The sequence below is a fragment of the Phascolarctos cinereus genome, unplaced genomic scaffold (assembly GCF_003287225.1).
Source record: "Phascolarctos cinereus isolate Bilbo 61053 unplaced genomic scaffold, phaCin_HiC Scaffold_7;HRSCAF=346, whole genome shotgun sequence".
Taxonomy (NCBI): Eukaryota; Metazoa; Chordata; class Mammalia; order Diprotodontia; family Phascolarctidae; genus Phascolarctos; species Phascolarctos cinereus.
In genome coordinates this window covers 53,309,244-53,335,671 of record NW_027556180.1, presented here as the reverse complement: position 1 = coordinate 53,335,671, position 26,428 = coordinate 53,309,244, and the positions used below count along the sequence as shown (strand labels likewise).

The window sequence follows — 26,428 nt, the reverse complement described above, 5'->3', positions numbered from 1 at the left end:
ATGCTCACTCTTCCCTTCTCCTGGACTCTGGGGGGTATTTGTGGGAAGGCGTGCCCCTGATGTTTGGGGGAAGTGCTTTGTAACTACTATACTTAACTACTATACTTAGAAAACATCTTTACTAAAGGACTGAGTCTGCTCTCTGATTAAAGAGAAACACACTGATGGGGACCCATGCCATAGCATTTGGGAGGAGAGCCACCCAGCGTTACCTCTAGTATACTGGTAGTAGTAATAGCCACACTTCTGGAGATCCAACCAGCTAGTGGTGGTATGTTGGGTGAGTGAACCCCAAGGTAAGTATTCCACTTACTTTTCCATGCTGTTCCTCTTCTTCCAGCTTTGAAGTCTTTATTGCTCTTCTGATGCAATCACCCTGCCGTGCTGTACTCTCTTTTATCCTTTTGATTTACCCAGCTCCACGCACACAGTCTCCAGAGAAATGGAATCTTGGTAAGCATACTTGTGCCTAACACTCAGGGCCCTGACAAGTGTAGAGTTGCTTTTGTCTGGCCCTTGTTACAAATGGCATTTGGAAACAGCTGATTTCTTGTGTGTGTAGGAAAAGGAGAAAAAGACTACTCCTCTTTATGCAAAATATTTTGTATTAGAACCTGCTCTTTCTTATTTTAGACCTTCCATCCTGTTTCAGTTTGTGTCAGGAGGTGAAGGGGCTAAGTCAGTGACGGAAATAATTAAGCTGTTACTGAGCACTGTGGGACATCTGCTCCCCAGTGGCTCCTGAGCAACTGTCAGAGCAGCAGATGAATGGGGGACCAGAAAGCACTATATTTACTGCCCACAAAGAGATCTCCAACACCATGGACCTGACACTGTGAGTCTGATACATTTGTCCACATGGCCTCAGTCAGAAATGAAAATTTGGAAATCACAGGCTTCAAAGTCAATAATCACCCACCAAATAAGCAGCCAACCACAGCTCTCCAGAGTCTTTACAAACCATATATTCCAATAAGAAAAAAAATCCTCCCTTCAGTCCAGAGTGCTGTTCAATTTCTCCAAGGGGAAAAGTAAATGTCACAAGACTTAAATGTGACAAAGGTTTACGTCGGTGCCACTTATTAACAGAAGGGGCTGCTTTGGTTTTGCTGCATTGTCTGAGGAAGGGGGCTCAGTCTCCAAGCACCTGCTTAGGTAGCAGGTGGAGGTGTTACTAAGAAGGGCAAGGCGCTTGGACATCTTGAAAGGCCCAATTCCCTGCCCCAATGCTATGTCTAAAACCTTCTCTTTGGTAGTCAGAGCCCTTCACAATCTGGTCCTTTCCTACCTTTCCAGCCTTCTTGCACTTTATCTCCCTCCATGGACACTTCAGTCTATTGATACCCACCTTCTGGTTGTTCCTTGTACCCCATGCTCCATCTCCCAACTCTCTACTCTTTCATTGACTATTCCCCATGCCCAGAATGATCTCCATTTCCACCTCTGCCTCCTGGCTTTCCTGGCTTCCTTTAAAACTCATCTCAAATCCCACCTTTTTCAGGAGACCCCTCTAAGAGTTAGCAACTCCCATCTGAGATGACCTTTCAACCAGTCAATAAGCATTTATTAAGTGCTTACCGTCTTCCAAAGAAATTTCACATATATAGTATATATATATATACATACACACACATATATATATATACATATGTATATATATCTTGTACATACATAGATGTTTGCATGTTGTCTCCTGCAGTAGAATATGGGCTCCTTGAGGGCAGGGAACATATTTTTGTTTTTCTTTGTTTCTGCAGCACTTAGCACAGAGCCTGATGCCTAGTAAGGGCTTAATAAATGTTTGCTGACTGACTGGCCTTCTTGAGAAAATAAACAGAAGTGGAAACAACAACATGACTTTGGCAGACAGAGAAATGGATTCACTAATGGCATAAAGTGATGCTCTTGACCCAGGCCTGGACCTCAGGGCTCAATTGTGAAATAGGCAGAATTGGCCATGCCAGATTCAGTTTGCTGAAAAACAAGATAATGGAATGGAAAATACCCTGAGGTATTTGATTGAGAGGACCTGGTTTGAATCCCTGCTCTGATCCTTAAGTAGCTGCAGGATTTTGGGAAAAATCTCTGATCATGAGTTTCTATCACTGACCTTATGGGATTGGTAGGAGAAAAAGACTTTGTGAAATGCTAAAGAAATGTGTATAGGTCTTTTTGTTTAGTTCCCTCTTATCTTCTCTTTCTGTGTTCCTCTCCCTTCTCCAGGTGCATAGATTCCTAACCCAGAATTTTATTCCAGTGACTTCAAATTGTAATTAGAAATTTCCTTCAGTGTTTGAGGATGAGAGGTTGGGGGAGGACTCTGGGTTTTTAGCATAGCTATCCTTTAGGCAGCTCTTAAAACATGACCTAACTGAGATTACCAAGGAATATATTTTAAAAGGAGTGGTGATCCAGCTTCCAAATGCTTGAATGAATAGAGTAAACATGGAAATCAGAATGTGTTCTGCTGTAGAATAGCCAAATGAATGCTTCTTTATCAGTAGTGGGCTTAATGAGATTCCAACAAACAAGAGGAATACGAGAGTAGGTCAGGCCAAGCCAAGAATCCAGGTCTATTATTCAGACCTGCAAATGACCAAAGAAGCACCGAGAGTGTCAGGTCATGAGAAGTTGTGTTAAAACGCAAATTCACGAGGAGCAAGCAATTGAATCTTGCTGCGATGTTTCCTTAATTAAACAAGTGGTCCCATCCCTGGCTTCTTTGTTAGAATGGAGAAGGGCTGAGGGGGGAAGTCAGTTCTAGGAGTGAAGTAAGGTAGCGGTTGGTTTCAAAGATTAAGAGGACTCTTTGGACAACAAGATGGTAGGAGTCAATGAACTGAAATCTGCTTTAGCCTAGGTAGGGGGTGCAATCCAAAGCAAAAAGGTCAACTAGTTGGGGCCAATTGGGAAAGAAAAGCTTGGACTAGGAGCTCTCATTTTAACAAAATGGAATGGCAACAGTTTCTTATGTGTGATGGAGGTTCTTCTCCAACCTATGCTTAAGGTCTGAGGAGAGAATGGGAGAGGGAGGAAATGCAGCCATTTACTGTTCTTTTACCCTATGACCTCTGCATGATCATGCCATTTAAGAGGTTCTATGGGAAAATGGTAGTCTTACTAAGACAACTTTGGTTCTCTTGGGATTTCCATGAAAAATTCTGGGTATCCCAAGGATAATTTTCTTTTATTGGTATTATATCAATATTTACATAGTTCTTTAAGCTTTATTTATGTATATATGTATGTGAATATGTATATTACATATTTATGTATATTTCTTAGGTTCTACTCACTTCACTTTGCTTCAGGTTTCCTATGCTTTTTAAAAATTCATAATATCTTACATAACAGTAATATTCAATTATATTCATGTGCCATAACTGTCTAGCCACTCCCCACTCAGTTGGCATCTACTTTGTTTCCTATTCAAGAAGCATTTCCAAACACCCTGATTTTCTCTCATATTAAGATCAACTTTAATCTTCTGAAGGTTAGCATTATTAATTCCAAGTTTTATCCTAGGAAGTACTAGATTAATGGCTCCAGGGGAAGGGAAAGAGGCAAAGTTGATCAGTCACCCCTAAGGGCATGGGAAAGGCATTAGATAATTGGAGATTGTGGGAAAATAAATGACTCCTTTAGGAAACTCTTCAAAAACGAAAGAACTGAAGGAACCCTAAAGTCTGAGAGAAGAAGATGATTCCACTTTTAGGTCACAGTCAGCTGCCAGGGCCACAGATGGATGAGGAAGAAGGAAATGATCAGTTCTATAGCTGCTTTAGTGATGATATCTTCCAATGGGTACCATTCCATAAGAGTGTTTCAGAGAGGGGGAAAAAAACAGCACAGACTCATAGGAAAAAAAAAGAACCAGGACTGGCCAGGGCAGCTGTTTCATGAGAAGAAAAAAGGAGCGTAATTACTGCTGCCTCTTTCTTCATACTTAATTACTTGAAAAAAGGGATGAAAGCTGGGAAAATAAGCTGAAGGCAGACTGCCGCCTTCACTCAATTCAAAGGGACCTTTGGCCCTCAACTCCACTGAAGCCAGGCACAGCTGTCATTAATCATCTCTTCAGCCGACCAGAGAGGAGACATCCATCCCTCCCCGGAAAGGGGGAATTTGAAGGGAAGAGTTAAAATCCATCGGAGAATTGCTCTTGAGTTAACTGTGATTCCAAGAGCATTTGGTCTAGGGCTAGAAGAAGACATGTTCCATAGGCTGCCCCCTAAAGCACCTGGGATTCTAACACACAGCATCAGCTCATCGACACAAACATGTACCATGCCCTCCCCATCCCCCTACAACAGGTAAGCACGGGGAGAAGACACGAGTGAGCAGTTTAACCCTGGTAGGGGCTGGAGGGTGCTCATTGATTTCTTTCTAGTAGGCATTTCTGTGGCTCAGGGGCCTGTGCTGAGATGAAAGGAATAGACACAAAGACAGAGTTTTAATAGGAAGAGGGGAGCAATCAGCTCAAATGTCCAGGCACTGAGGTTGTGAAGTCTGTGAGGGAATGCAAGATAAATTCTGAGAGTGGATCCAAAAGGGGTGCACTGTTGTGAAGGCTGAAAATAAATCGCCCGCCTAGTGGGGCTCTGGGGAGGGCAGCTAGAGTGGCAGGCGGGAACTAGCAGTGATGGAGGGCTCTAGGGGCCTCTGCTTACCACGCTCTGAGGGCTGAGCATGTGTTTATTTTAATGAGTGGAGAATGAGGAGAGTGACAGAAAGCAGGCTCTTCTCCTTTAGGAATCTCTGCTAAGATGGAGAAATAATGACTTTGTTCTCTAAAGAGAAAATTGCCAGCCAGAATAAGGGGAGGCCTGGGATCCCAAGATTTAGAGCTGGAGGGAGCTTAGCAATTCCCCTAGTCCAAACTTTTCATTTTGCAGATGAGGAAATTGAAGCCCCTCCCAATGAAGTGACTTGTCTAATGTCACACAGGTTGTAAGTGGCATATCTGGGTGATGGACCAAAGAATACTCAAGTCTTTTGACTCCAAATTCAACACTTTTTGCACTGCGCCATGTTTCTTGCCTATTCTCTTGTGTCAAGGCTGTACAGTGGGAGAGTTGACAAATGAGAGGTCCCCTAGTTCCCCCCCCCTCTCATTTTACAAATGAAGAACCCGAAGCCCTTCAAGGTGAGGTGACATGTTCAAGGTCACACAGGTGACAGAAGCAGGAGTTCTTGCAGCTCCAAATCCAGTGTTTTTTTCCTCTGCACCAAAATAGTATCTAGCGAAGAGACTCATCCTCCCCTCAATTTCTTCACTTGTAAACTGAGGGGGTTGCACTAGACATCCCTTCCAGTTCTAGGCCTATGGTCCCATGTAGAATAAAGTCATGATTTGTCCACGTTAGTAACAATTACTGAAGAACAAGGGATTTCTGAAATGAAAAGGCCTGGCCCCTGCTTGAGGGAGCTCCTTCAGTAAGAGCTAGAGTGGGTGAGCTAGGTGTTGAAAGAGTGCCTGGCCTGGAGTCAGGAAGAGTCATCTTCCTGAGTTCAAACCCATCCTCATACACTTACTAGCTGTGTGACCCTGGGCAAGTCACTCGCCCTGTTTGCCTTAGTTTCCTCATCTGTAAAATGAGCAGAAGAAGGAAATGGCAAACCATTCCAGTATCTTTGCCAAGAAAACTCCAAATGGGGTCACAAAGAGTTAGATACCACTGAAAAATGACTGAAGAGTGGGTGAGTCTTGAGATACCAAGGTTTTGCTTTCAACACAGCTGAAATGGGAAAGATACCTGGGATGCTTTTCTTGTGATGACTAGGTTATTATGAGCTGACCTGAGCCCCCTAATTCTAACCCTAAATTAGTGTTGGAGGGAATACCAACTCATATGGGATCATAGATCCATTGGAGTATCAGTTACTAACAATGTCATTGTTCTTACCCTAAAAGGTTGTTAGGTCTGAGTGAATATGCTGCTGGTTATCAAAAAACAACCTAATAAGGTTACTCATAGGAGCACAGGATTTAGAACTGGAAGTGACCTTAAAGGTGACCTCGTCCAGCCTTTCATTTACATATTAGAAAGCTCATAAGGGAAAGAAAGAAAATAAGGAAGGAAGGGAGAAAGAAAGAGAAAGGAAGAAAGAAAGAAAGAAGAAAAGAAGGAAGCTCATAGGCCCGTTAAGGGAAGGGACTCCCGAACTAGTATTTTTCCACCATGTCTTCATTTGTTTTGATGAAGTACCTCTTTGAGAGGCAGCCCAGCATAGTGGAAAGAATATTGGACTTGGAGTCAAGAAAGATTTGCGTCCAAATGCTTCTGACATCTTTTAGCAGTATAATTATTTACAAATCATTTAAACTATCTGAGCCTCTGTTTACCCATTTTTAAAATGGGGATGATAGTACCTTTAGTGTCTACAGTATAGGTTTTTGTAGAGCTTAAATGTAAAGTGACAATCAACAGGCATTTATGAATATTACTAATTACTACTAATATCATTCAATTATATTAATATTATGGCCTATTATCTGCTAGGCATTGAGACAAAAAGACAAAAATGAAAATAATTTCTGCCCTTAAGAAGCTAGTACGGTGCAGGGAATTTGGAGTCTTGAAAGAATGGCATTTACATCCTTCTACTCCAAAGTGTGGGCCTCAGTTTCCCCATCTTTAAAATATGGAGATTAGATTAGATGACCTTTAAGGTTTCTTCCAGCCCTAAATCTATTTACATTTCTGTGATCCTATGTGGTTTCTAAACCTTAAAACAAGACATAAGTATCAGCTGTTACTATCTGTCAGTAATGGGCCTGTGGATAATTAATGTTTATTTAGGTGTGGACCTCTGTGAAATTGGGAAATAAATGAAGTTTGTCACTCTTCCCTTTCAAAGCTGCTTCTCCTCACTCGAGGATTTCTAGCCTCTCTGGAACCCTTCTCTCAGCCCTTAGATAAGCCTTGCAGGTGCCTTTGTTAGCTGGGATCACTTTTTAGCTTCCAAATGATATTCATCACTGCCCTTTCTTTCTCCTTGAGGAATGTTCTCTCCCATCTCCTCCCCTTTGGGTCTTTCCCAGTGTCAGAGCTAGCTAACCTAATAAATCAACCTGTATCAACAGGCTAATCCGGCCCGACTAGTAGCCCCTGGAGGGCAAGGACCCAGTTTCCTCACCTCCAAAGCCTCTGCTGCTCTTTGTAGCTCATTGTGAGTGCACATTTCATGTTTGTGGAATGAATTCCATTTACTAAGCACATCCTATGAGCCAAATACTGTGCTGGGTGCTGGGGAAACAATGACAAAAAAGGGGGAATAATTGAGAATGGAAAAGAACAAAATGACCATTCTACCCTTTTGGGCAAGATGGGGGCTTTCTGTAGAGAAAGTCCTGCCTTCGATATCTCACTCATGACTCTCATAGGGGATTGGGTCAGAGAGAGGGCATGAAATTTTAGGTCAGGTAAGAGGAGAGGATGGAACCAGGCTGGGTCAGTCTGGGTAGAGAACATACCTGAAGGTGGATAGGGTCTTATGATATCTTTGGATGACATTGAGTAGAGGCTGGCCTTCCACACAATTATTTAAGGGAAACTCTACCTTTTAATGTACTTGAAAAGAATACATTCTGAGCTTATGAAGAACAAAAAGATTATTGGACCATGCACTGGGAAGACTGTAGATTCTGATGCTGCATTCTATTAACTCTTGCCTCAGTTATCTGCTGAAATAGCAAGGGTAATCAATGCCCAACAAAGCAAGCCACTAACTGGAACTAGGGGATGGAATTGGATTGGGAAAATCTGGAGCCATGTCTTTCTGCTGAGCTGATAGCTCTATGTGAGTAGCAGAAATAGGCGCTACTACTATTTGTAATTTTCACTGGTAATAATTTTTTAAATAGCTTAGCCTTTATCTAATATTTCAAGGCTTGCAAAACACTTTGCATGTAATATCTCATTTGATTCTCACAACTCGGTGATGTAGGGGAAATTATCCCCATTTTAAAGATGAGGAAACTGAGACTGATTAGGTGATAGTCAGTGATTAAAGCAGGATTCAGACTCAGGTCTTCCTGGTTTCAAGGCCCAGAATCTATCCGTTACATCTAGAGTGGCCTCATGAAGCAAACATTCATTGGCATCCTAGTTGGTGATTGGGTGCTTCCTATGTTTATTTTCTATTTCTTAACACTTATCACTGAGGTAACAAGACTGTAAGGATGGGACTGAGAATGGCGCATGTTGCGATGTGGTGCGGGGAGAGAGGACATCTGACTGTGTAATGTAGGATAAGACATTGGGTCTTTACGTATGTGTATGCATGTATGAAATCAGACTCTATATGCATTTCAGTGTATATGGCCAGGCATTGTATTCTGGCATGTGCCTATATGATCAGGCATTACTGCATTTAGTGGAAAGAAACTAATGTCCTCAAAATTCATGACAGCATCATTGGGTCTAATGAGTATTCAAAGAAGGGGTGCAATTCAATGGAACCTATACTCAGAAGACTTGGCTTTAAACCTGCCTGTCAGGCTTACTTTCTGTATTGGTATTTCCTCTCTCTGGACCTCAGTTTCCTCATCTGCAAAATGAGAGGGTTGGGCTAGATAAGGACTTTTTCATCTCTGCATCCAGGGCCCTATAGAGCAAATTGTCAAAGGAGACAATTGTACTCCCCCCACTCCCCCTCTCTGATTCCCACAGTCAGATGAGGTCAATCTCTTTCGAGGGTCTCAGTCTTAACCTTTCAACCTGTGGGAAACAAAAACAAAACAGAAGACCACCCTCCAACTTTATAGATTTTGATAAAAAGTGAAATGTGTGAGAACCATCTAGCAGATGTCTCAGATTTCCAGGAAGCTGAGAAGCAGTTTCTCCATAGGAGGAAGATTTGCTGAAGAAAAGACATCTGTTGGCAGAATGCCACTTTCTTGATGTCTGCTGTTCTTTAAATTCTCAGGCCCTGGCTGGCCCACCCACCTTCTACCCTGGGTAGAAGTATCGCATGTGGTGGAAATTGCACAACCGTTATTAACCCCTCTGTGTGTACATGTGGGGGAGAGAAGAATAGGCAGAGAAACCAGCACAGAGAGTAAAGGTTTGGATTGCAGCTCAGTGGAAAGAATACTGGCTGTGGGTTCTGGGTTCAAATTCTGCCTCCCATTCTTGCTGTTGGTTTGACCTGGGGAAAGTAACTTCACCTCCAGAGCCTCAGTTTCCCTATGTGTTAAATAATGGAGTTGGACTAGATGAAGTCTAAGATCCCTCCCACCTCTAGATCTATGATTCTTTGATTAATTGCACAAAATCCTCTGGCTATGCTGCATTTTGGAGCTTCCAAACTGGCAGGCAGGCTGCCGGGAGTTTTTTACTCTTTGAAATGCAGTTGTTGTTTTTCAGTCTTATCTGACTCTTCGTGATCCCATTTGGAGTTTTCTTGGCAAAGATACTGGAGTGGTTTGCCGTTTCCTTCTGTAGCTCATTTTAGAGATGAGGAAACTGAGGCAAACAGGGTCTCGTCCAGGGTCACACAGCTGCTAAGTGTCTGAGGCCACATTTATACTCATATCTTCCTGACTCTAGGCCTGGCACTCTATCCACTTTGCCACCTAGCGGCAGTCTGTGTGCTGATTTCACTGAAACTCTGCTAGTGTTTGAACCTGGTTAAGTGGAAAAAATCACTAGATTTGTAATCAAAGGACCTGGGTTTGAATCATGACTCTGCTACTTACTGTGTGACCTTGGTTGAGTCTTTTAAAAAGTCAACAAACCTTTACTATATTCCAGGTATGGTGTTAAATCCTGGAGATACATTGAAAAAGCAAAGAGAAAACAAAACAAAACAAAATCAGTCCTTTTCTTCAAGAAGCTTACATTCTATGGTGGATATTACTGTTCTAGTGACTATAACCTTAAACTTTCTGGGTTTTAGTTTCCTATCTATAAAATAAGAGGAATGGTTTAAAAGAACTCTGAAGCCCCAGGATTAGATATAAAACTGGAAGGTACTCCAGGGACCATGTGGTCTCACTCTCTCATTTTACAGATGAGAAAGTTGTGTCCAAGGTCACGTAGTCAGCAATTAGCAGAATCAAGAGTCCTTTAACTCTACTTAGAGCATGTAAGTTTAGTAGTGATAGTATTTTTTGTCTCTGATTTCTTTCAGTGAAATGTTGTTTCCTTGTTTATCTCTTTGTATGTTGTGAATTTTTGATTTTGCTTTATTTGAGCATAATTGTAACTACTGCCTTTTTAAAAAAATCTACTTGATACCTAGCGAATTTTACATCAGTTCTTAATTTTTATTCTGTATATTTGCTTCTAGGTGTGTTTCTTATAAATAACAAATTGGGTTTTTAAAAAATCTAATCTGTTACTCTTTTTCATTTTATTGGATCATTTAAGCTATTGAGATTTAAAGTAAGGTTTAATTTTTCCTCCATTGGTTTCTAATGTTGTTCCCCCACCCCCCCCAATTAGGATGTTTTTCTTTCCTTTCTAAATACAGTATTTTGTCTAGGCAGTAATTTTTGCTTAATATGCTTTAAGGTAACCATAGTCTCAGAGGTTTTATTCCCTTCACCTCAAAGATGCTCTCCCTTTTCTCACCCCTCCATTTGTCACCCTTTCCTCTAATTTTAAAGTTTTGTTTAGCTTATTAATTCCTTTTACTTTCTTCCTTTTATCTAGTTATCTAATTCTTCTCTTCTTTTCTCCCTCAGCTCAAGTAAATTTACTCAGGCAAGTAAATTCCCCTTTTCTCTCCTGCCCTTTCACTTATTTTATTTGTTAGCTTTTTCATTTTCTGTGCCTTTTCCTAAAAATGTTTTCTTCTCCTCATTCTCTTGAGTAAGTCTTTTCCTTTTCTTTCTATTCTAGACTTATTCTTTCACTTATTTGTTATGACACACTTATTTGTTCCTTTTTTAGTCTCTGTATTCTTCATAGAATTAAAGCTTCTAAGATACCTGTTTTGAGTTCCCTCTTTTAAACAGTTTTTGTGTTAGTCTTGTATATTTTGCTCCTGCCTCTCTTTTCCATAATGCTTCGTTCTTAGAGATATCAACACTTGTATTAGATAGATGGAAGTATTGCTCCATGGCAGGGATTTTCCTGTTTCCTTGGTTGTACAGTTCATTACTCCATCTCCCATGATTTCCTCCCCCCATTTGTTATGCAAACTCCTTTCTGGGTCCATGCCCTCCTGCCTTTCTAGATATCAGTTGCCTCAGAAACTCTGATTCCCCTTTTCCTAAGGCAGGATACAATCAATGGATGGCACACCCAGCATTCTTAGAGGTAGTGGTCTCTCCAAGCACCAATGTCTTTGATGATTATGTCCATTATAAAGTCTTTATCTCCCATTATTATCTCTCCTCTAATAGGAGTGTTCTTTAGGGGAATCACCTCCAACCAGAGTCAAGATTTCTCCCTTTTACTCTCCCTGTTTCAACCCCTCACCTAGTGGCCTCACCCATCCTCCTGTCTTTCAAGAGAGACTATTGTTTAATGAATGCTTGTTCCTTTCTCTTTCTCTTTTCCCCTCTCCGCCCCCCCCCCTTTACTTATTTTATTGTTTGTACTTTTCTTGGTTACTGTGTTTGTTTACCTTTTTAGTGTTTCTGTTGTCTGGGGTACTTCCAAAGGGAATAATCTGCTCACATGTGACTTTCTTTGTAGTATTTGTTGCAGCTTGCAGGCAAAACAGAAAGAGCCCCAGGTGAGGAAAAACCTGAGTTCAAATCTAACCTCAGGCACTGTGTGACCCTGGGCAAGTCACTTCACCTCAGTTTTCTCGCCTGTAAAATGGGGATAATAATAGCACCTGTCTCACAGGATGGTTGTAAGGATAAAATGACAAAATTGTCAAATGCCTGGCACATGGTAGTTGCCATACAAATGTTAGCTATTATTGTTATTATTAGTATTGTTTCATATGTTTCTTTGAATCCAAAATACTCCATACTTTAACTTAATTTTCTAGAGGTTTAGAGTAATTGTCTAGTTAGGCTTTGCCAATCCTATGAAATCTTCCAAATGTGATATTTGCTGTCATTTAGTAGGGCTGATTCTTGGGAGCCTGTCCCTGTTATGACCTAAAGTTTTGACTTTGGTTTCTAAGTCCATTGTTTTCATTTTCAATTGGCCTTCCAAGCCAGTAGTCTGTGATTACTCATATTGTATTCCTAGAGATTAGTCACAGTGCTGGGCACACAGTAAGTGATTACTAAATGCTTGTTGATCGATTGATCTGATATCTTTGTGTTCTAGTCATACCAGTGCTGAAGGACTCTGTGTCTGACTCTTCTCATGCGAATTTCATCGATGTAGTATAGAAGTCTATTTATACCCACCATGCATCTTTCCATTGCCCTTTGGGTCACTGGCAATTTTTTTCTTCTTCTGCAATCATGCTGTTTCATGATTTGCAATGGAATAGCATCACTGGGAGAATATTTGTGTTGAAAAGATGAGCTTTGGTGGCAACGAGCAGCTAGAGATTGTTGAGAGTGTTTCATGATCTTCCAAATGTGATTTAGCCTGATCTACTTTTCCTGTTCAATTCTGAGCTTAGCTCTTTGCCATCTCTGGCACATGTTATGGATATATTTTTGTTTATGTATACATATACACACATATAATGTATACATGTATATAAAATACATATACATATGAACACATATGCACATTAGAGTATATATTGGATGTAGTATATATTTTAATATATACACATGTTTCTATATAGGTTATATTCACACATTAAAATTTAAAAATTAATTCATAGTGGTATGTTTGTTGTTATTGTTTGTCCTTTGTCCTGGAAGAAGGCCATGACATCAGGGAGGTAGTGCCATGGCATGCAAATGAATTGTAAGTAAGTAAGAGAGGGCTGTGCAAAGTCACCAGCGTCACTTTCTCCTCTAGAGCCATCTGGATCTAGTGGCAAGATATAGATCAGGATGACTGGAGATGGCCCTGGATGCAGTGGGAGATCTTGGCCTTTTTAAGCTAAGGTCTTTAACGGGTCTCAGTTTGACTGAGGCAAAGCCTCAATCAATGATTAAGGCTAGGTTAGAAATAAGGAAGAGAATGGCCTCTTTTACCTAGTCAGAAAAAATCAGTCTGGAAAGGGAAGACCCTCAGGTTTCTGGCCAAAACAGATATAATTGCTATTTACATAAACTCTAAGCTGAGGGCCCCAACCATGACCAAGTAGGGTTTGGCTTGGGACATTGACTTGTTGGCCAGTCAATGAGAGCCAGAGTAATTTGGTCCTTAATGGAAAAAAAAAAGAAGGGAAGGAAGAAAGAAGGAAGGAAAGAAGGAAAAGAAGGAGAGGAAGGAAAGAAAGGAAGAAAGGTAAGAAGGAAGGAAAGGAAGGAAAGGAAGGAGAGGAAGTAAAGAAAGGAAGAAAGGAAGGAAGGAAGGAAGGAAGGAAGGAAGGAAAGAAGGAAGGAAGAAGCTGTGCTAGGTTCCCAATGGGTCTGTTGGCTTATGTTTATAGTGAAAACCCTAAAGTGAGATATCCAGGAATTCCAATTTATGTTTTTTTGTTGCCTTTAGATACACTATTAAACCAAGTCTTCCAACTCCATCATTCAATTCTTTGAGGAGAACCTAACCAGTGAGCCTCTTCTTCCTACCTCGTCCCCCTCCTTTGGTTGTAATCTCTTTACCTCTTATGGTTTCATATCCAATGATAACATGGATTTGGTTCATATCCTCGAATAGTGTATTAATGTGCTAGTTATTGGACAAAGATGATATACTTCAAGTGAATCAATAGTTAAATTCGTATTTGTGGATGGTCTAAGAACCATGCATTTCTTAGAATCTTCTGCCCCTCTTTCCTCTACTCATTCACTGTCATAGCAGAAGCATGGGTTGTTTTATTTGCAGTCTCTGTCATGGGTCGCTGTGGCCCAAAAAGTTGATCATAGTGTTCAGAGAGAGCTCATTGCTAAATCAATTCAACTCAATTTAGTGCTGGTGCTATGCAAGGTCAAGTCCTTTTTTTTTTTCAGAGTCAAGCTGATCAAATTTAGCTGCAAAGCCTATTTCTGAAGAATATGTATCAATACTTAATGGAGCGTCAGCTCAATCTTTAGTTTTTCTCCCTGGATCATTTTTTTTTTAATAATTGTTCAGGCTTTGTGTTATGCTTTCAGAGTTGTAATGTTTAATGTAATGCTTAATATCATCTCCTCTATTTCCTTAACTTGATACCAATATTTCCTGTTGCTTGCAATGAAAAATAGAATGTTTACAACCTATCTGTAGATCTGGGGTGCTTTTTGAAAGCTTGTGGGTTCTTTATTTTTCTGTTCTCAAATCACTGGAACTTATGAATCACCCATTTACCCTGAACATATTTCAAACTTGGCGAGCTCTGATCAGTTGATTTTTTCAAAACATTTGTCTTCAGCAGACCCAGAGGGTTTCTATTATGCTCTACCTTGTTTGGTGCATTTCTGGTCCTTTCCTGATCCTGCACCTTTCAAGAGAGAATTGAAGCAAAAGAAGGCTATAGATAGAAGATTCATTAGAGAATGAATGGATATTATCTCCCTCCCCAGTTTTAACGGTTTCCATTTCATCAACTGCATGTTTTTTCTTATAGCTTCTAGCAGGTCAAAGGGGGAATTTGACACAATAGTTAATATCTCTCCCTCTCCCTCTCTCCTCTCTCTCTCTCTCTCTCTCTCTCTCTCTCTCTCTCTCTCTCCTCTCTCTCTCCCTCTCTCCTCCCTCTCTCTCTCTCTCTCTCTCCCTCTCTCCCTCCCTCTCTCTCTCTCTCTCTCTCTCTCTCTCTCTCTCTCTCTCTCTCTCCCTCCCTCCTCCCTCTCTCTCTCTCTCTCTCTCTCCTCTCCCTCTTCTCTCTCTCTCTCTCTCTCTCTCTCTCTCTCTCTCTCTCTCTCTCTCCCTCTTTCTCTCTCCCTCTCTCTGTTCTTAAAAAAAATAAAGGATCTGGTATGTTTTTAAATTCCAGAAAATCATACCCATTCTTCAAGTGGACAAACTGGGACAGACAGGTTAATAGACTCGTCAAAGGGATGCGCAGCGAACGAATGGTGGAATTGACCAAAGAGCAAGGAGGTCCTAACAAATTGTCACAGCCAGATTGAACTCCCACGTTCTTGATGTTCCTGTTTCTTTTGGGAAACAGGATACTTTTCATGCTTTAAATGAAAAACCCTTTCATCAGTCACTTCACTGCTTTCTGAGTAGATAGAGGTTTGATTGGGAGTACAGTCAACTCAGCCTCCTTTCAAGTTGACCTCAGGACCCTTAATCCATAAGGATGTAATACCGAAGTTCTGAAAAAAAAAACCCAGTAACGAGACCCATAAATTTTCTGGGAGAGTGTCTTCCTCTTCCCTTGACATCTTCCCTGCCTTTTACTGGTGATCGGATTTTTTGAGGGGCAACCATGGTGTTATAGCTAGAGCGATGGACCTAGCACCAGGAGAGGCCTGAGTTCAAATCCCATTTCTGATGATTACTAACAGTGTGACCAAGGGTAAATCATTTAATTAATGAGGATAATCACGCCTGAAGAGCTTACTTCCTAGTACTTGCTGACAGTCTCAATGGGATAATGTGTTTAAGGCACTTTGCTAACTTTAAGATGTTGTAAAATGTCAGTCATTACTAATGATACCCCGACAGTAAAGCCCTTCCAGTATTCAAAGAGACATAGTCACTTCCACATGATTATACCAATTTGATCCAATTCCCCCTTTTTCTGCAAGGTAAGCTTTTATGAGCAGGGGCCAATGAAGCAAAAATATCAGTTAATCTTTAAACTGAATTCGTGTGCTATGTTACAGTTTGTGGGAATAAAGAACCCTGGCTGCCCTTTGGGAATTACCGGCTGACTGGTGGGACTTCCTCTTTAGCTGAGGCACAGGCTGGGTCATTAAAACACTTTAGAAAGCACCTGGTTGGGGAACGGATGATTGCAATAGACCAGCGTGGATTCAGGAAGGGTAAAAAGGATGCTCTTGAACTTGTCAGAAGTCCTTGAAAGGAAGCAATGGATAAAAGGGACCAGTGGCTATAATTTATTTAGATTTTCCTGAGGCTTTTGATAAAGTCCTTCATAAGAAGGAAACTTGGTAACCATGGAGTGAACTGGGTGTAGTGCTGTCAAGGATTAAAACCTGATTAAGAGATGGAAAGCCTGGAGTTGGAAATAGATTTTTCAGCATGGCTGTTTCAGGGCCCACAAAGGAATCTCATCAACACAGCCTGTAATTTCTGAGTTTTGGGATTTGGGGGACAATAAAGTTCCTCCCCGCTTTCTGTTTTGGTCTCTGTTTCTCTATGTTTCCAATTTGGAGAATACAGAGCCTTAAGCCGGAGGGATCTCATAGCTTGCTATCTTTTTTCCTTTCTCTTTTGAGATTATGGGATGTAGTCTTTAATTAACTATGTGACCTTAGACAAGTCACTCCCCTTCACTTGCTGGGCCTTACCTTCCTTATCTTTAAAAACGGTGGGTTAAGCTAGATTGGTCTTGAAATGATCAAAAGTAGTCTATAAATCCTTAAGCAAATCCACAGATAAGCAAATATATCTTCTGAATACTGAATAAATATTGTCACATCCATAAATGTATTACTGTTTTTCAAATAGATATGTATATGTACATATTTATACATATGCTAATGCGATTCATAAATAAAATCTCATTTAAAAGCATTGCTGAATTTGCAGTAGCTTTTTTTACATCATGCATCTTCTCCGTCAAAGATTCCATTAATTTTCTTTTACACGAAAAAGGGATTCATTCTTTTACTTAATGATTCCAGGATTTCAGCTCAGACATTATTCTACAGCCCAAGACCATAAAATCCTCTAAGTCGCTAGGAAAATTAGAATCATAACCACTTGAGGGACTTTAAATGATATGATAATGGTCCCAATAGAAGGCAGGGAAGGTGGTAACAGGGACCTTTGGAGTCACTCTAGGCAGAGCAGTGAAGGAGTAAAGGTAATCTTGCACCCCCTCTCCTGCTCTCCCCATCATTTAGAGCCTAGGTCTTTGGTTTGGCATTTTCATGGTTCCTGGATCTGCTGAGTGGGGAACCTCTCAGGTTTCTGCCAACTTATTTCCCCTTTAATCACTACCATGGCCCTACTCCATTGAATCTGACCTTTCCTATACCCTTTGTGTTAGGGTAAGACTTTTTAGGCTTACAAAGTAACGATGAGCTCATCTGATAAATTAATTCATGCCAATGTCCTGACAGAAGAGATGGAGAGTAGCAGCGCCCTCCCTCAGAGCCCAGGGAAATGTGTGCATTTCTGCAGTTGCTTTTTGGAGACAGTCTTCACTCACTTTGGTTTTTCAACACAAAGCAACATCTACTTTTGTAGTGGGAATTTCAGGCCAGGCAGGATCACAGATCATAGAAAACAGAAGCTGGGAATGATGTTGCAGAGGGTTTGGTCAAATCCCCACATTTTAACAGATAGGAAAACTGAGACCCAAAGAATGACAAGGTCAAGTTCATGTGGCTAGTTGGTGGCAGACCCAAGTCTAGAACCCAGATCTTCTGCTTCTCAGCTAAGCTTTCTTTTTATTCCTCCTCCTTAATGGGATAATTGTATCTGATTAGGGAAAGTTTATGCCATATGCATTTGCCTTTAAGATTAACAAAAGTTTAAATGAAACACTCATGCCTGAAGGGAGAGATCAAATACCACTGTAGGAAGCCAAGTCATCTGGGTTTTTTAGGAAGAATTGTTATTTTAACTAATGCGATTATTAGAGCTCACGTTCAATGAATAAGTCACATTTGTATAGCGCTTTCAGTTTTACAAAACTAGAGCAACCCAGGGAATAATATTATTCCCTACTTTATGGAAGAGAAAACTAGTGATTTCTTCATCATAGAGAAGAAGTAACTTAACCAAGGTGAGAAAACTAGAAAGCATGTCAGCCCGGGACTTGAATTCTAGCCCCCAACCTAAATCTAGTACCCTTTCTGCTCTCCCATGCTCATACTGTTACAGTGCTCCAAGGTTATGAAGAACTTTCCTCCTCACAACCCTGGGAGGCAGGTAGTGAAAATATTATTATAACTATTTTGGGGGATGATTTGTCCGAGGTCATAGAGCAAGTGAATGACAAAGTCCAAACCCAAGCCCTCTGTGACTTTCCATTACATCATGCTAATTCAACTATTGAATATAACCTTATTTTTAGAGCGCACCAAATTTCACCCTTTGAATGTAGCGTCATTCATGACTGCTTCAAGATGGAAGATAAGACTCTTGGGCAAATCTCTTAACTTCCCTAGGTCTCAGTTTCCACATCAGAAAAATGTATGATCTTATATTCTTATTATCTGATGAAACTAGCAAGGAGCAAGTCTTTTCTGTCCAGGTCGGGTCAATCTAAAGAATGACCTGCCTTGTCCCTCCCCAGGGAATCCCCTAAGCTTCTACAGTGATGTGACTGACCATCAGATTGGGGTCTGAATGAAAGGACTTTAGTGTGGGGCTCCGAGGCAACTGGTTACATTTACTTTGGACTAGAGAAGAGTGTATCTTGCCATCTTAACAAAGAAGTGAAGATACTGCAATGTTTAGATAAAGATCACAAGGAAAACGCAACTTACTGGCAATTGCTGTCTGCATTCATTTGTATTTTCTCAGTTCTGAACTTGGGTTGCATAGCTGAAGTTTTTCCGTTGAAAGGGAGGAGGTTACGGATCAAAAACTTAGCTTGATTATCTAAGGGTATGTGGTTCTCAACCCTGATTCTTATTAAACTGAATCATTTATAATTACAAAAAGGACTAGGCATATGGTACATGGGGCATTTGAGGAAAGCAGCTGTTTTCTTGTAAAAATTCAGTTGAATTCAACAGACACACATAATAATAGTAACAATAATTAGCACCTATGTAATAGTCGGAAGTTTTTCAAAGAATTTTTTGTATGTTGTCTTACAATAGCTGTAGGAAGTGCACGCTATTTTGATCTCAATTTTACAGATGAAGAAACAGAGGCTAAGAAAGGATAAATCACTTGCTAGTGGTCACACAGCCAGTAAGTGTCTAAGGCAGGGTTTGAACTCAGTTCTTCCAGATTCAGCACCCTGACCTATAGCACTGCCTACAGCCTACTAAGTGCCCATTCTGTATGCCAATGGGTTGGGTGTTTTAGGGGCTATGGAGATGAATGAGACCTGGCCATTGTGCCGGGCCACTCAAGGATATCCTTGAGTTCTGTGCAGAAGGCCATGGTTGACTGGGGGCTTGACGGCTTACTAGGGTTATTTGTTGGTTACGGTTTTTTTTTTTTAGTTTGTGTTTTATAGGAGAATAGGAAATCAACGTTTTGCTGAAATGAGCAGTTAAGAGTTTGAAGGTAAAGAGTCATATTGATTATGGGAAGTTTCCCAATCATCTTGCTCATTCTCTTAGCTTACAGAACTAGCCCTGAGCAAAATTGTGAAGTCGGTGAAATTTGGGTTTGGTACTCACCTGTTTTTCTTTCTTCAACTCCTTTGACACTTCCCTTTTGCTCCAATCCTTTCTCTTCCCTTCTCCACCCCTCATCACCCATAGCCATCCCATCTCAAGTGCCCAAAGCCCTCACCATCTAAAGGCTCCTGGGTTTACACTAACTCACGAAGGCAGCTGGGTGGCACCATCATGCATAGAGTGCCGGGCCTGGAGTGAGGAAAACGAGTTCAGATCTGGCCTAAGATACTAGCTATGTGAGGCCGGTAGGTGGCACAATGACTAGAGCACTGGGCCTGGAGTCAGGAAGACTCATCTTACTGAGTTCAAATCTGACCTAAGATAACTTTACCAGCTGTGTGACCCTGCACAAATCACTTAACCCAGGTTGCCTTGGTTTCCTCATCTGTAAAATGAGCCAGAGAAGGAAATGGCAAAACACTTCAGTATCTTTGCCAAGAGAATCCCAAATGGGCTCAGAATTGAACAACAGGTCAGCCACATCCTGTGCTCTGTATCTTTACACCCCACTCCGTCTCTCCCCACCCCTCCAATTTACCTACCCTGCTTTTCATTCCTGTGGGATCTTTTTAGGTACTGGCTAGTTGATCTAAAGAATTCACTTCCAGTATGTTAATGATTGATAATGGCTGACTGTGTTTCCCTTCCTAGATAACAAAGGAATTTGAAAAGCATCCTTCCCTGTTTAACCCCAAAGAGTGTGTAATGTGGGAATTCTAGTGGGAGACTTTCTGGGAGTGGGAAAGCTCTGTTCAAATCACACTTCACAGACACCTAACTCTTCCAGTTACTTGTAAGGTAAGCATTACTATTATGTTATTACTGATTCATTATTTTGCCTTACTTTAAAACAATTTTGCAAGACCAAACCACATAGAAAGATGTAAAACATTTTTGCTCATTCTTTCCTTCCCTCAATCAAAAAGCGTTTATTAAGCACATAAGTGCAAAGTCCCGAGCAAAGTGTTTAGGGAGATACAACGCTATATGACAGAGTGTCTACAATCTGGTGCTTCAGTGCTTTGATTGATTTCGTTGGTGTGGGTACACCCTTCACTCGTGCAGATAGCAATCCATCTGTGTGATTCTTTGCCATATTCTCTTATAAATCATCCATAGAGAGCCTACTAAATGAACTGGAGGCCTTTCTCTGGGTCTTTTTTATTTCAACAAACTCCAGTGCAACACATGAACTGTCCAGCTATTAACCCTGGCCCACTACAACACTTCTTGGGTTCAAGTCATTATTGGTGACATATTGTCACATTCTGATACCCATTATTCAGTTTTCTATTGCCCTTTGAGTAACTTGCAATTTTGATTCCTCTGACAGCATGATGTTCAATGTTTCAAAACCATACGCACCACTAGCAGAATATTGTTGCTTTAAAAAAATGCACGTTAGCAGCAAGTTAGCACAGTTGCAGATAATTGAATGGATTGTGTCATTTTCCAAATGTGATCCAACCCAATATCATCCTCCTGCTCAATTTTGGGTCCAGATACTTGACTATTTGCATTGGATGTCCAAGGTAAATGAGCTGATGGATTAACTAAGTAGGCTGCCATCTAGCTTCTTATCATATACAGGAAAATATGGACTCCTCACCCACTTTTTATTTTGCATGTGGTTGACTACGTTCTTTTTCGTGACTGTAGTTCTCATTGAGAAGGCTCTAGAGTGTTCACAGTTCAGTGTAATCAGAAAGATGGTACCCCAAAACAGGAACACTAACCTCAACACTAATAGAGAATACTTCGTTTTGATTTGTGCAAGGCTACCCACCATGAGAGTTCTGAACACCAGTGGTGAGAATGTCTTCTTTTTTTATGCCTAATATCCATGTACCGTCTAAAGACATAGAAGAAAGATTCTGTGAAGAATTTATGTGAAGGCATAGGCGAGAGTGGCATATCGTGAGAAGGCATGGACGACCTGCCATCTGCGCTGTTGGAGGGAGCTATCAATGAGGGATTCAACATGGTGGAGCAGGGTATTGGATTTGGAATCAGGAAGATATGAGTTCGAATTCCACCTCAGACACTTACTAGTTGTGGCCCTGGTCAAGTCATTTCACTTCACTGTGCCTCAGTTTCCTCATATGTAAAATTAGGAAGTTGGAATCACAGGTCTTTTAGATCTTTTCCATCTCTAAAGCTACAATCCTATGAGATGATAGAACCACTGAAATACCAAATGGATTGCCTTGGCCAAATAATTTGTCATTAAGTGGCCAAACTGCTTGCAATGAGTTTTTCTGTATTTTGATAGGTTGTTTATTAGATTGCAGACATACTCTATTCTGAGGTCTAGTCCTGAAGCCTTTCTAGCTTTGATATGAACTATGAAGAGCTGAGGAACAACTTCACGTTACATTTAGTAACATTGGGGAAGGACTTTTGAGGAGGTGGCGATAAATCACATGCACAGATAAAATAAAAACTGTGCTTTTATGTAAGCATAAGAAGAACATAAAGTGGTATGAGATTAGCTGAGGGAGAAATAACTTCCAGCTGAAGAGATCAAAGTGTTGCATTGTATTACCAAATAGAATCTATTTTGTTAGAATTTTCCTTCCAATCTGTTTTTGAATGACAATTAAATCTATGGCAACATTTATGACTTATCAGTAGGAATCTGACATCTCATACATGAGGTTTAGGACTTTTTGTAGTTTTGAGAAGTAGGGAAAAAATCATAGTTCTGACACTACCAAAATGTTATTACCATAGGAGTAAATTTACATTTTGCTTACTTTTAGAGATGTTTGTGATGTGTATTGGGGGAATTATGAAAGCCATTCAACCCTAGTTCCATTTCAAAAGAGCAGTCTATTTTGTTCCAGATTTTTCAGTTAATTAGTGTGACCCTCTCTCTTTCCTAAGGATAGTGTGAGACATATAAAAAAAGATTCTTGAATATATTAAAGAAAAAAGATCAAAAACCTGATCCAGATTGTTTCAAACAATCATTTACACATTTTTTTTTAAAGAGAAGAAAGGCACATCACCAAAATCCTTTAATGAAACACATACAGTCCTGACACAAACTAGAGAAAGACAAAATAGATAAAGAAAATAACTAACAAATACTGATTTTGTTTGTAACAAGTTTGTAACAAATACTGAAAAATACTGAAACATTGAAAAATAATAAGAAAAACAAATACTGACTTGTAACAAATACTGAAAAAATATTCACTATGGCTAATTTGATTTTATACTAGGAATAAAAGGATGATTCAGCACTAATAATCCTTTTAGCATAATTAATCATTTTGATAAAAGTCACATGATTGTAACAATAAATACAGAAAAATCTTTTGAAAAGTACAGCACTAATTTTTGCTGAAATGCTAAAATAGTGAATGAATAAAATGAATTTTCCTTAATACCGTCAAAATAATTTATCTAAAATCAAGAACAACCATTATTCATAATGTAGAAACACTTCTAGCTCACCCAGTAAGATCAGATATGAAGCAAGTGTTCCTGCTGTTTTCATTGTTAGTTGACATAGTGCTATAAATGCTAACTTTAGCAAAATGACAAGAAAATAAATTAAAGGAATAAGCAAAGGCAAAGAAGAGGAAAAACTATTTCCTTTTACAGATGACATGGTTGTTTGCTTGGGGAATACTAGACTATCAACAGAAAATTAATCAAGACATTGTCTTGATACTTAATAGCTTCAGTAAGGTAGCAAGATAAAAAATAAATCCATGAAAAATCATCATTATTTTTGCTTATTACTAACAAAATCCAGGAGGATGAGATAAGAAGATAAATTCCATTTAAGATATCAACAGAATACATTGAATATTTAGGAGTTAAGTTACCAAAACACTTACAACACATACAGATTTTGGAGCTATTCCCCCAATTACAGCCTCACTGGCAAGTTGAGTTTCCAAAGTTCAACTATTATGTTGTCTAGGGACTCTAGGTATAGAGCCTTGAAGGGTTTGGAGACAGATTTTTAATGTTATATTCATGAGCCCCCATTGGTGTGCTTTTCCCTAATTATCAGTTGCTACCAATTAATCAACCCAGCTTCACTGGCTCTTAGAAAGGGATATTTATTAAGGTGGTATACATGGTACAAAACATCCATTTGAAAGTCTGTAACCACTCTCTCACCAGTACACACATAATTCAGAGAAAAATCGGCTCAAGCTTAGAGAACAAATGGGGCAAATGGATAAACAAACTTCTGGATATCCTTTTTCTGGACTCTTCAAAAATGCCTTAGGTATGCCATAGATTTTGTTGGGCTTCTTGTAAAGCCTTGAATCCACCTCTCCCCAACATACCCAGTCTCTCTTTGCCTCCTGATATAGACAATACAGATGTTGTGGTTCTTGGGACATGGCTAGGATGCTAATGAAAAAGTCCAAATACTTTCAACCTTCTGAAGTTCACAAGGTCCTCTTTTGGTCATGTGGGAGGAAGGGAATTAAGGTCTTAGCCTCAGCCTCAGTTTCAGTTTCCTACTTCTCATCTCTCAAGTAGCTCTCAGTGGCTGGAGCTTTCTGCCTCTTACCTACTAGATGTTTGTATCCTCAATTCCAAATGAGCTTCATGGGTTATATAAGTCCCAACAGAGCATAATCAAGTTTTTCAATCAATCTGAAAAACAAAACAAAAAAATTCTTATAGTATGCACTTGAAATGCCAAGTTTGAACAGAGATGTCCAGGCTTTATTCACACCTAGTTCACACCTTTATTTGATTCAGTTGAGATATATTCTCACCAAACAAAATATCACCATAGTGATTTGTCACTTATTTTAGGTTGACACAATCAACTTTCCCCAACCCTCTCCAGGCTCCTCACTCATTGGACTTCTGTAAATATAACTACAAAGCAATTTTTACATATGTAAAAGAAGACGTCAATAATTGTAAGATAGTTAGTATTCATGGCTAGCATGTTTCAATATAGTAAAAAGGATAATATCCAAATTACTTATACAAATTTCAATGATGAATTTTTAAATACATATAGAACAGAAGAATTAAAAAAAAACAGATCATCTTAATAACATAAATAAAATAAATATTTCTAGAATCAGAAGGAAAAATACAGGTTGGGAAATTTTCATTAAATATTTCTGATAAAAGACTGATATAAAAATATCTATATGGAAGTCATACAACCATATAAGACTAAGTAAGACTCATTCCCTATTACACAATTGGTGAAAGCTTGTGAAAAAAGTTTTCAAAAGAAAAAATGCAAACTGTTTTCAACCTTCTGAAAAGTCGTTCAAAATCACTTTAAATAAAAGAATGCAAATTCGAACAACTCAGCTTTCCTCCCACTACCACCAAATTGACAAAAATGATAGAAAAAAAAGAGCAAAGGGCTAATGCTGGAGAGTCTGGAGAAAGACTAGTATACCAATACACTGTTGTGAATTGATCCAATCCTTTTGGGAAACATTTGGAATTATGTGAAGAAAATGACTAAACTGCTCGTAACCTTGACTCAGAGATATCACTCCTGGGCCTATATGCCAAGGAAGTCAAAGACAGAAAGAAAGGTCTCATTTATTACAAAGTATTTTGTGGTATGGAAGGGCTGAAAACAAAGTGGGTTCCTTTCTACTGGAGAATGACTAACCAAGTTATCGTATGTGAATGGAATTAAATATTATTGTGCCATAAAAATTATGAATATGAGGAATACAGAGAAACCTAGGAAAACTTGTATGAATTGGTACAGGAATGAAATAAGAAACATGAAGAAACAATACATACAACTATGAAGACAATATAAACTAAAAAAACAATAAAATGTATGATCATGATTATCATCATCATGGTTGTTATGCTAAAATATAGTAAAAATAATAATAGTCAAATTACTATATATATATACTGTATTATACTGTACAAATTACTATACTGTGCTGAAGGAGGCAGGGACTGTAGGAGAATGTTGAATATGCAACATAGTCACTGTGTCTGTTGGTTTCACTTCAGTTTTTTTTTTTTCTTATAAGAGGAGGCTGGATGAGAGGCAAGAAAAGAGTATATTCAGAAATAATTCTTTTTTTCCCTTTTTAAAAATTTTATTAATTTATTTTGATTTATCAATAATCACTTCCATATGCTTTTGAGTTTAAAATTTTTCTCCCCCTTCCTCCCCACCACCCTTCCCAAGACAGCGCATAGTCTGATATAGGCTATACATTTACATTCCTATTAAACATATTTTCACATTAGTGGTGTTGTAAGTCAAAAATTAAAACCAGTAGGAGGAACCATCAGAAAGAGGAAACAAAACTCAACAGAAGAGAAAAAAAAATAGCAATTCAACCTCCATAGTTCTTTCTTTGGATGTGGATAGCATTTTCCATCATGAGGCCTCTGGAGATGTCTTAGATCCTTGTATTGCCAGGAAGAGTTAAGTTTATCACAGAAATAATTCTGATATAAAAACAAAAGTTAAAAACTTTTGTATGTTTTTTTAAAAGCAAAATAACGAAATCAATCTGTTGAGGCTCGAGGGGAATTACTGACAGATCTCACTACTCATCCCTTATACTAGATCATTCTCCATTTTCTGTGTTAACCTTATTGTCACTTCTTTTACTGATGAAAATATTGACACTTTCCTTTCTCCATTTCGGTACTGACCCTGTGGAGAGAAAAGCTGCTTTTAGGCAGAATGGTTTGGGTACTTCTCCTCTTGTTGTGTTCAATCTGTTACCCCAACCCACCTTTGTCTGTTTCTGCATGCATCTCTCATCCGCAGGCACTATGTCAACTAATGATGCCAATCTGAACACCCAATCTTCATAGGTTCATGAGTTTATTGAGAAGCATAATTGGTGAACTTGAAGTCATAGGACCTCAGTTTGAATCACTACCCAGCCACATATTTATTACCTGTGTAACTTTGGGCAAATCACTGCACCTGGCTGGGTCTCAATTTCCTCACCTGTAAAA

General features: G+C 39.5%; 2 long non-coding RNA genes across 8 annotated transcripts in view; one reads left to right on the top strand and one right to left on the bottom strand.

The window, feature by feature from the left end:
• The window catches only part of LOC110197212 (uncharacterized), a 31,497-nt gene extending 30,899 nt beyond the window's left edge, over positions 1 to 598 (bottom strand). For 3 of the 5 annotated variants that reach the window (XR_013483246.1, XR_002321424.2, XR_013483247.1), the window contains exon 1: positions 314 to 597. This is a non-coding gene — a long non-coding RNA (uncharacterized LOC110197212). Of the gene's footprint in view, positions 1 to 313 lie in introns of all 5 variants that reach the window. The other 2 variants (XR_013483248.1, XR_013483249.1) reach the window with 1 other exon arrangement.
• Positions 599 to 3,737: 3,139 nt separating this feature from the next.
• The window catches only part of LOC110197213 (uncharacterized), an 81,721-nt gene continuing 59,030 nt past the window's right edge, over positions 3,738 to 26,428 (top strand). For 2 of the 3 annotated variants that reach the window (XR_013483386.1, XR_013483385.1), the window contains exons 1-2: positions 3,738 to 4,313; positions 20,123 to 20,269. This is a non-coding gene — a long non-coding RNA (uncharacterized LOC110197213). The remainder of the gene's footprint in view (positions 4,314 to 20,122; positions 20,270 to 26,428) is intronic. The other variant, XR_013483387.1, reaches the window with a different exon arrangement.